We start from the raw sequence: 10,622 nt of genomic DNA on the forward strand, positions 1-10,622 counted from the left end.
CTCTCTGTAGATGCCAGGATTACTAAACTGAGACTGTGATAATTTGGTCATATAATGAGAAGACAGAACTCATGGGAAAAGACACTAATGTTTGGTAATGTGGAAGGCAATAGGATAAGAGGAAGACTGCAGTCTAAATGGATAAATTCAATCAGGGAAGCCATAGCCTTCAGTCTGCAGGACCTGAGCAGGGCTGCTGAGAACAAAATAACTTGGAAGTCTTTCATTCATGGGGTTTCCATGGGTCAAAGTAGACTTGAAGGCAGCTAAGAAGAACAAATATAAGGTACTCCTTATTGTCAGAAACAACAAAATGTACAACTACAGAATAGGTGACAAATGGCTTGTCAGAAGAATCTAGAGGTCTTAGTAGATCATGAGCTAAACCTCAGTCACTAGTGTGATACTGTGTTTTAAAACATTCCGTGGAATTCTCAGTTTAATGAACAGTGTTGAGACTGAGGGTGCGTCTATATTGTAAAAATAATGCAGTTTGACACCATTTTGACTGCCATGGCTGCATCCTACAGAATCCTGGGATTTGTAGTTTTTTGAGGCACCAGAAAAACAGAAAAAGCTAAAGACCTTGGAAAACAAAGCAAACAACCCCTCAAGCTGTGTACATCTATTTTTAATTATGTCCCATTCAAACAAATTGTATTTATTTTCTCTTGAGGTTCAAAACCTTTTTATTTTTCCATTTCAAGAAGAGAATGAGAACAATTTCCCTTCTGATGAGTGTCTCTGAACATACAATTGTGTCCTTGCATCTTTGCATTCATCATTTGGGGGACTGCTGTTTTAGAGGTAATTTTCTATGTAGATGTCCTTTCTTTTGATCAACAGCAGCTGAGTTATCTGAAATTGCAGTGGAAAAATCCTGGAAATGAAAAGATAATGTAAAAATGTGTGGATTGCCAGGTGAAGAAACTCACTAGCTGAGGGTCAAGGAACATTTGTTTTTCTAGTCACAGAAAGAATGGAGCTAGCATCCTGTATTGCAGTAATGGATTCATATCCTAGAGTTATGGATCCACCTCTGCTCTGTATTCAGTTTTGCTGTGTATTCATCATGTCACTATTGCCATAGTCAAAAATTCCCCCTAAATCCTTCTCCAGGATGAAAAGGAGCCATTGTTGAGCACCCCTTGGGTTCGGCCGGTCAACCAATTACAGATCATATAAACAGTTTCTTGTCTAGCCCACATTTTACAAGCTGTTTGCAAGAAAGTCATGGGGAACTTTGTCAAAGGCCTCTGAAACAAGATATACTATATCCACAGCATTCCTTCATCACACAAGCTGGTAATTTTATCAAAGAAGAGATTAGGTTTGTCTGGCATGACTTGTTTCTCTGAAACCCATGTTGCTTTTGGTGATTATGGCATTGTTTTCTAGATGTTCACAGACTCTCTGTTTAATGATCTGCTCCAGAATCTTTCCTAGTACTGATGTCAGACAACTGGACGATAATTGTTGGGATCCTCTTTTTTCCCCTTTTTGAAGATGGGGACAACGTTTGCCCCCTCCGTCTGTGGGATCTCTCCTGTTTCCGGGAGTTTTCAAAGATTATTGCCAATGGCTCCGATATACATTTGCCAGTTCTTTAATACCCTTGGATGGAGTTCATCTGGTCCCGGAGACTTAAATTCATTTAGATTAATAAGGTGTCTCTCTACACTCCTTTACTTATTCTGTACTGGAAATGCCCCTATCCTGTCCTCTGCTCCATTTACCAGGTTGAGCACCCTTTGCCTTTTCTGAGAAGACTGAGGCAAAGAAGGTTTGAGTAATTCTGCCTTTCTCTGTCTTCTGTAGCATTTGCCATCTTCTCACGCAGTGGCCCACCGTTTCCTTCTTCTCTCCTTTTGCTGCGGACATATCCAAAAAGCCCTTTTATTGTCTTAACCTCTCTAGCAAGCCGGAGTTCATTCTGGCGCTTTAGCTTTCTGACTTACCCCTACACATGCCTGCTATTCTTTGAATTCCTTTTTTGTGATTTCCCCCTTTTCCATTTCTTATACATGTCCTTTCAAACTCAGCTCAGTTGAAAGTTCCTTAGTCATCCATCCTGGTTTTTTGAGACACCTCCCGTTTTTTTCTTTCTCACTGGAACTGTTTGAATTGTGCCTTCAGTATCTCCCTTTTGAGAAACTCCCATCCGCCTGAACTCCTTTATCTTTTAGTATTTCTGACCATGGAATTGCCCTCAATACTTCTCTAAGTTTACTGAAATCCGCTCTCCTAAAGTCTAGGATGCATGTCTGACTATGCCTGGCTTCCCTTCCACTGTATTACAACTCCAGGAGAACATGGTCACTTCCACCTAATGATCCCACCACTTGCACCCCATTAACCAAGTCATCCTTGTTGGTTAGGATCAGATCTAAAATAGCTGACCCCCTTGTTGCCTCTTCCACCTTTGGACCATGAAATTGTCTTCCAGGCAAGTGAGGAATTTGTTAGGCCTTGAGGATTTTGCTGAGTTTGACTTCCAGCAAATATCAGGATAGTTGAAGTGCCCATCACTACTACATCTCTCCTTTCTGACTGTGTGGTCATCTGTTCTAGAAAGATATCATCCAATTCCTCAGTCTGACTTGGGGGTCTGTAGTAGACTCCCCCGTAACACTCCTTGTTGTTTCCCTCCCCTTTAATTTTTACCCAGATGCTCTCCACCTGGCTTCCATGATTGAGGTCCGGATCCTTCAGAGAATACCTGAAGATGCCAACCACAGATGCTGGCAAAATGTCAGGAATAAACTCTTCTAGAACAGGGCCACATAGCCCCAAAAACCCACAAAAAAACTAAGGGGGGGTTGTTTTTGGGGGGGCAAAAGATGATACCTAGTTCATTGTTGTGTACTTCAAGTCGTTTCCAACTTATGGCAACCTTAAGACAAATCTATCACAAGGGTATTCTGGGGGTGAGAGGTATGCGACTCATCCAAGGTCACATGTGGGTTTCCATGACAGATGGAGACTTGAACCCTGATCTCCAGCGTTCTAGTCCTACACTCAAACCACTACAAAACTGCCGGATACTTAGTTACACATTTACTAAGGGGGAAAATAGGCCGGCAAAATGTGGCACTTGGAGGCAGCTTGTGAGGGGTGTAGTATGCACGAAGCATGTCCCAAAACACCAGGAACATGCTGTGAAGCAGCACCACTGCCCACACAGTGGCAGTTTTTTAGTGCTCTGGCAGCGTGGTGTTTAGAAGCTGCACACCACTTGAGCTTGAAAAAACCGCTGCCACAGCAGCAAAGTGGCTTTCGCTGCTTTTTCTGGTTCCAGAAAAATGGCAGAGTGGAGTGTGGTTTAGTGTTGCAGTGGTGCCATGGCGTGCAGCTCCGCAGTGGCCCAAATCCAGTGTTTTTGGTCTGTCTGTTTCCACTCTACACTTAGTATTGTAGTCACTGGTGCACTAGGATGGGCATCAACCTGGTGAGGTAACTCATGTCACCTCCCTCATTGACCTCCTCCCATACAACACACCATACAGAATTCTTAGTAATGTTTTTGTACACATGTTACCATTAATTGTAATTCCTGTATATCACTATATTTATTCTTTGTGTTTTTCTAAGGTATATTTATACATATGTCCTTGCTTTAGATATTAGGTTTATGATCTGTACTCTGGCGTTTACTGTATGATATTTTTGTATCAATGCTCTATTGTAATCCACATTGATTCCTTGAGAAAAAGGCGGAATAGAAATAAATTATTATTATTATTATCACTGAATGTAATGGTAATAGTTTGTGACATAACACGGCGAATTTAAAATAATACCTTTAAATTACAATATTATAAACACAGTCTAAATGCATTTACATAACATAGCTTCACCTAGGGTTTCTTTTCTCCATCTTAAGCCTCACCCCACTCATACCATCTCCAGCATTTTAAAGGGACTCAAGCAAACACCACAGCCCCCAAAGGCAGATGTTTGGGGAACAGTAATGTCAGCCTCTGTTAGATTGTCACTGTGTGGTCTGACCCCCCCCCACACACACACAAACACACACCACCCTAGTGATGCCAATGATGTAGTAGCTTGACCTATATTCTTTCAGTGGTAATCTGTTGGGAACCTTTTGGTATTGTGACATGTCCTTTTCGTTTCTGCCTTCCTCTTCTACTATTGTAAAATGGTGGAAAGAAATGTGGCAGCATTTTTAAGACTAACGGTTTTTGTGAAGTCCAAGGCTTTCATGCCCGCATCCATAGTTTTTTGTGGGTTTTTCGGGCTATGTGGCCATGTTCAGAGAAGATGCCAACCACAGATGCTTGCGAAATGTCAGGAAGAAACTCTTCAGAACATGGCCACATAGCCGAAAAACCCACAAGAAACTAATTGGTTTTTATTTTTGCATGAACTCTCATGGATGTAAACCCTCTTCAGTGTAGTAGCAAATAGTATGATTATTATTATGATGATTAGTATTATTATTATTAGTTATTATTATGTTTCTTTGTACCCTGCCTTCCTCCCAGTACAAAAGCCTCAAGCATAAAGCATATTTAACAGTGGTGGAAGTGGGACATTCCTTCCATCTCCCTCAGATCTCCATCGCTCTCAGTGGCTGCTGCCGTAAAAGATACTGGGGGACTTTTACAACTGCAGCAACAGAACCTCAATTGTGAATAGGTTGGGACTGTGAATACAAATCAGATGTGTAACTGTTGCTTATGCATCCAAACTCCAGTAGTGAATTCTAGCCATGTTCTTTCAATAGGCTTTCCATATGGAGCTTTAGAAGGCTTACTGCTGGACATAAAGAAAACAAAAACAACTATGGAGGATCTACACAAATTCAGCCTAGATAACAGGAAATTGAAATAGTTGAAGAATTCATTGGCAGAGCAGTGGAGGACAGGGTTTTTTGGAGATGCTCATAAATGGGGTTGCCCTGACTCAGGGCCAACTGAGAGAGTTAACATGCAAACACATATGGTTTAAAGATCATAACTTGCACTTTGAAATGGCATGACAATGAGCCTGGAATCCATAAAGCCCTGATCATTTAGGCTAGTTTTGAGGATGAGAAGGTTGCTCCCCAAGGTTCAGGCCAAGAATTTCTGGAATTCTGTGGGGAAATACATAGAAAATTGAGATGCACAACTCCCAGGCTTCAAAAGGACTGAGCCACAGCAGTTCAAATGGTACCAAAGCTCCATAACTGTGCACTCCATAATTGCTGTTTCCCCTGGGGGGCAACCCATAGGTTTTTCTCCTGCGTGGCAGCATCTGTTTCTTTCATTAACATCATTAGTCTCTGAAAGAAGAAATTAAAGAACAATATCATTTAACACTTTCCTGGTTTAATTTGTTTCAAAGCTCATTAGCTGGTTCACCCAATTTGCTTTACCTTTGATGTTTTTTCTCAAAAAAAGAGAAAATAATGCTATCATTAAAAAGCCAATTCACACATTTCTTCTCCACCATAGCCCAACTTCAACACAGCTATACTTCCAAAAATAACTTTGGTGATAGTGCTGTTTGCCACTTTGCTTTTCTCACCCCTAAGCAAAGCATTAAAAAAAATACCATCTTAAACAATGACATCTGTGATGCAATCTGTTGTACAGTTCCTTTTGGCATCAGCAGAAAACCTGGATACTTTGTACGGCCACCTAGGCTTTAAGAAAGATAAGGAGCAGACATGTCTTTCTCCAGGAATAGTGCTGAACACATCTTGTGGATACTAATGAGAAAGTTCACAAAGCTCAAGTCTATTTAGGACAGATTCTGAGGGTTTTACCACTAAGATTCTGGCGGAGATCCTACATTAGGCTGAGGCTACATCTGCACTGCAGAATAAAAGCTGTTTGACACTGTTTAATAGCGATAACTCAGTGCTATGGAATTCTGGGATTCGTAGTTGTTGTGCCACCAGAGCTCTCTGACAGAGACTAAGAAGGTTATCGCATGGGGGCAAAACCGTCCCCCGATGTGTTCAACGAGCACGAGCGCGGGCACGCACGGAGGTGATGGGAACCCGATGGGAACCAGAAGCTAGTTTACGCACGGTGGAACGCCGCCCGGCTGCCGGCTTCCATCGGGTTCCCGATGTGTTCCAGGAGGCGCCATTTCTGGAACGCAAACTGTTCCCAGAAATGGCCCTCCTGGAACACATCGGGAACGATGGGAACGCCGCGGCAGCGGCGGCATTCCACTGTGCGGTAAACTAGCGTTCTGGTTCCCATCAGGTTCCCACACGCTCCGTGCCGCCCGTGCTCGTGCTGTTAGAACACATTGGGGACGGTTTTGCCCCATGCGATAACCTTCTTAATATCTCCACAGAACTACATTTTTCAGAATTGCATAGCACTGGGCCAGTTTCAGACTCCATTATTAGTGTCAGACTTTTTTCTGCATGATGCCAAATGCCAAAATGTGTCTGTTTATTAGTAGGTTGGTCCCCTCAAGCAATAGCAAGTACATTTCTATATGTCTTACCAATGTACTAAAGGAGGGCACTGGAATTCTCAGTGGGTTCAGACAATCCAAGAAGCATAGGTTAAGCCCTCCTGCTAACACTTTCCCATTCCCTAATCCCAATGCTAACCCTTTGCTATCTCACAGTACACTAGAATTTCTCTTTGGAGTCAGGGATAAATGCCCCACAATAGATTCAGTGCAAAGGTTGCTTTTTTAATCTTGCTGCATGGGGAGTTATCCATCTGCGGAAGGAAAGGAGCAAGTGCCACATTTTCAGAAGCAGAATCAAGAACAAAACTTGGGAAAATGTGTGTTGTTATTGTTCTTGTTTTACACAACTCCACACTCTCCCAAACAGCATGTGAGCAAGCTGGCTAGGAGATTCAGGAAGTTGCAGTCCAAAAAGATAACTTTTGCTAGCTCTGGATAAGAAAGAATGTGGATCTAGAAAGGGCAGTCTAGCTATTGCACTGTTATTTCCATCAGCTGGTATGCTTCTCAGTTGTTATTAAAATGATACTGCTGGTTGCAATTCCAGTGAGTATATGAGGCACATATTTGTTTCCGTGTTCTCTGTTTCAAACTCATATTTTTCCCAGGAATTAATATTTGGCTTTCTATTACACACTCTTGCCCATCGTGTTTATATATTAATTTAGAGTTAATAGGATTATTATTGTCAATTAAATAAAATAAGTAGTGCCTTACAATTAATATCTTCATTACCATTAATTGCTAGATATAAATACATATAGCTACTCATACAAGTTGAAGAGGAACATTGCTGAATTCTAATTTGCCTTAGAAAGTAAGACAATCAAATCTACAGCTGGGTATAGAAATGTACAGCTGGGTTTAATTTGCTTAGTTTATATTTGAGAATAACTTATAACTTACATTCACAATTTTTTAAATAAATAGAATGATAGTTATTATGAAAATACTGAATGTAGCTGAAAGTGAAACTTGTTTTGTCCATCCAGGCAGAGAGCTTTGAATTTTAGGCCTGAGGATCAGGTTTTGAATCCCCATGTGTGTGATGGCTGATACGCCAGCTGCGACCCTCCCTGGGCCGAGGGGATCTTGAAACAGTGGTACATGCTCTGGTAACCTCTCGGTTGGACTTCTGTAATGCGCCTACATGGGGCAACCCTTGTACCAAACCTGGAAGCTTCAATTAGTTCAGAATATGGCAGCAAGGCTGGTCACTGGTGTTCCAGACCAGCCATAAACACCTATTTTGCAAGATCTACATTGGCTGCCCATTCGCTTCCGGGCGCAATACAAGTGTTGGTGATTACCTATAAAGCCCTAAATGGCTTGGGCCCAGGGTATTGGAGGACCGCCGCCTCTCCCCATATAATCCGCCCACACTCTCAGATCGGTCGGGAAGCAGCTGTTAAGGGTTCCCAAGACAAGATATATCTCGTCTTCTCAAAGGGCATTTTTCTTGGCCCCGCAAACCTGGAACTCCCTTCCCGACAACCTCCGCCTGTCACCTCCCTGACCAGTTAGGAAGGAACTCAAAACCTATCTCTTCCGACAAGCTTTCCCCCATGTGTCTTGACATCTGTCCTCTCCCCTGTTCTCTTGCTACAGCTAGTTTGTTTTTGGTTTTATTTTGGAATTGTATGTGTTTTATCAGGATGTGTTTTATGATGTTTTAACTTGGTATGTTTTATATTGTATATTGTATTTCTACACGTATGTTGTAACCCTTTGATCTCTGGAAAAAGCGGCCAGAAATAAACAATATTATTATTATTATATTATGTGCTAAACTCAAGAATCCCATTGGTATCTTACACCTGAGTAAGTTCCTATATGGAAGTGGTCCAACATTTTTGTCCAATGTGAATTGTCAGTTGTGATTAGATGCGCATTTTGCATAGCCAATTCAATGTCACACTGAGTTCATATTTAATATGTTTTTTTCAGCCCCCTTCCAGAATGGCTCCCTCAAAGTATTCCAGCCCTGAATCCCCCCCTCCCGATTCACCCCTTACCTTTAGGCTATTACACAGCAAATGAGAGGCATCTGCCTTCTCACATGGCTCTGTTTGGCATGGAGTTTGTGGGTCTGGCCTGCACTGTATAAGCAGGATGTAGTGAGCTTGTGGAACATTTGGGGTAAATAGCCATGATACAGCCGCCTGGTCGTTGTACAATAGTGCCACTGAAAACAAGTTATGTAGTACAATTAAGTGCCACCGAACATCCCCTCGGTGTGGGTGGATTTCGCATGCACAGATACAGTATGCCAGGCCTATGCAAACTCCTCCCATGGCGGAATAGCATAATTGTGCAACACATACCAATGACTGGTGTAATTTAATAATGTGCAATACATAACATGCAATCAGGACCTCAAGATGAAAACACAAGTGCAATGTATAATTCTATGTCCATTCAAAATTCACAAGGTTGCTGGAGGTACACTTCCACTGCTGTCAAACAGAATACATCCATATTCACCCACATGCATTATTCAACTTACACAGCTTGAATGGCTATGAGAGCTGGACAGTGAAGAAAGCAGATAAAAAAGGAAATCAACTAATTTGAGATGTGGTGCTGGCGAAGAGTGGTAAAGAATACTGTAGAAAGCCAAAAAGATAAATGAATGGGTCCTAGAACAAGTCAAAGTTCTCCCTGGAAGCCAAAATGACTAAACTGAGGCTGTTGTCTTAGACTCAATCAAGGAGGCCATGGGGCTGAATCTACAAGACCTAAGCATAGCAGTGGAGGATAAGGGGCTTGGAGATGTCTCAACACATGGTCACCATGAGGGTGATTTCAGAGCAGCTAACAACAAGAAGAGCAAATCAAGCCTGAACTCTTCTTATAAGCCAAAATGACTAAACTGAGACTGTTGTACTTTGGCCATATCATGAGAAGAAGACCTCTAGAAAAGAGAAGAATGTTTGTAAGTTAGAAGGCAGTAGGAAAAGAAGAAGACCACATTCCAGATATATAGACCCAATCAAGAAAGCTATGGCCCTAAGTCTGCAAGAGCTGAGAGCAGGACTGTTGATGATAGGGTGACTTGGAGGTGTCTCATTCATGGGGTCACCATAAGCTGAAGTCAACTTTACAGCAGTTAACAACCGTCTGCAAACCTGCTGCTCATAGATGTTAACATGATAATTTAATTTCAATTCGTCCACTCCACTGAAATATAGGAGTTAGTGGCCAGAGGGATATGCTCTAGTGTTTACCCTGGATGACCTGAGGTAGAATATGCGGTAGTGTTACCTGGGGTGATTGGGTTACAAGAAGGATGCAGCAATGTGCCCATGTTTGTAATTCGACAAAACGAAAACTTTTTTGCAGCTCCCATCTAGTGGCAACTCTAGTGAACAGCAGGAAACTTGGCCTCCACCTTGCATTACTGCACCAGCTATTCTTACTCACAACTCACCCACTGTCTCAGATACAAAGCCATGGAAGCTTTTGTCTCCACAGCTGTCATTTTGTTTTCGTGCTCTTCATTTCTGGTGACCCTCTCTTCCTTCTGGATAGAAGTGATAGCATATTTATTGAGGGTGCTTAATAGGCCAGCACACTACTCCATGCACTGTAATGTATTTTTTGTCATGTTTGTTCATTATTCCATCAGACTTTAATAACATTCTCAGCTTGATAGGGTAAGGAATAATGAAGCATTCATTAATTCTAATTCAAGAAGCTAATTAAAAGGCCGGGTAGTGGTTCGGGGAGCGTGCATTGATGGTTTAATATAGTTGAAACATTTCAAAACCTTTCCCTTATATTTTTCTAGGGTCTGTCTGTCTGTAGTTACAAAGGATAGCTCCTTGCTCCTTTTCTTGATAAGAACATGGATTACAAAAGAAAAAGGAAAGTGCATGAGTGAGGTGCTTCCTTCTGAGTGAAAGGAAACAAAGGAGATGTTTCCACATTATAGAAAACTCTTCCCACATCATCTTTCAGAGGCATGGATGACTGCCTCTTTCATTTCTTAGCTGGCATAAAAAAATGTCTCTCTGTTCCCAAGACAAAAATCACAGTGAAATGTATGTGTCTAGGTGTGACTGTGTGATTTAGGAAACCTGATCCTGAATGATTTCATCTTGCATGTGGAGAATGAATTATTATAGTTGTTTCCTTGTCACTGCAGGAGAGAATGACTATTCCTCCACAGGATTCTC

Source organism: Sceloporus undulatus, chromosome 4 (assembly GCF_019175285.1).
Source record: "Sceloporus undulatus isolate JIND9_A2432 ecotype Alabama chromosome 4, SceUnd_v1.1, whole genome shotgun sequence".
Lineage (NCBI taxonomy): Eukaryota > Metazoa > Chordata > Lepidosauria > Squamata > Phrynosomatidae > Sceloporus > Sceloporus undulatus.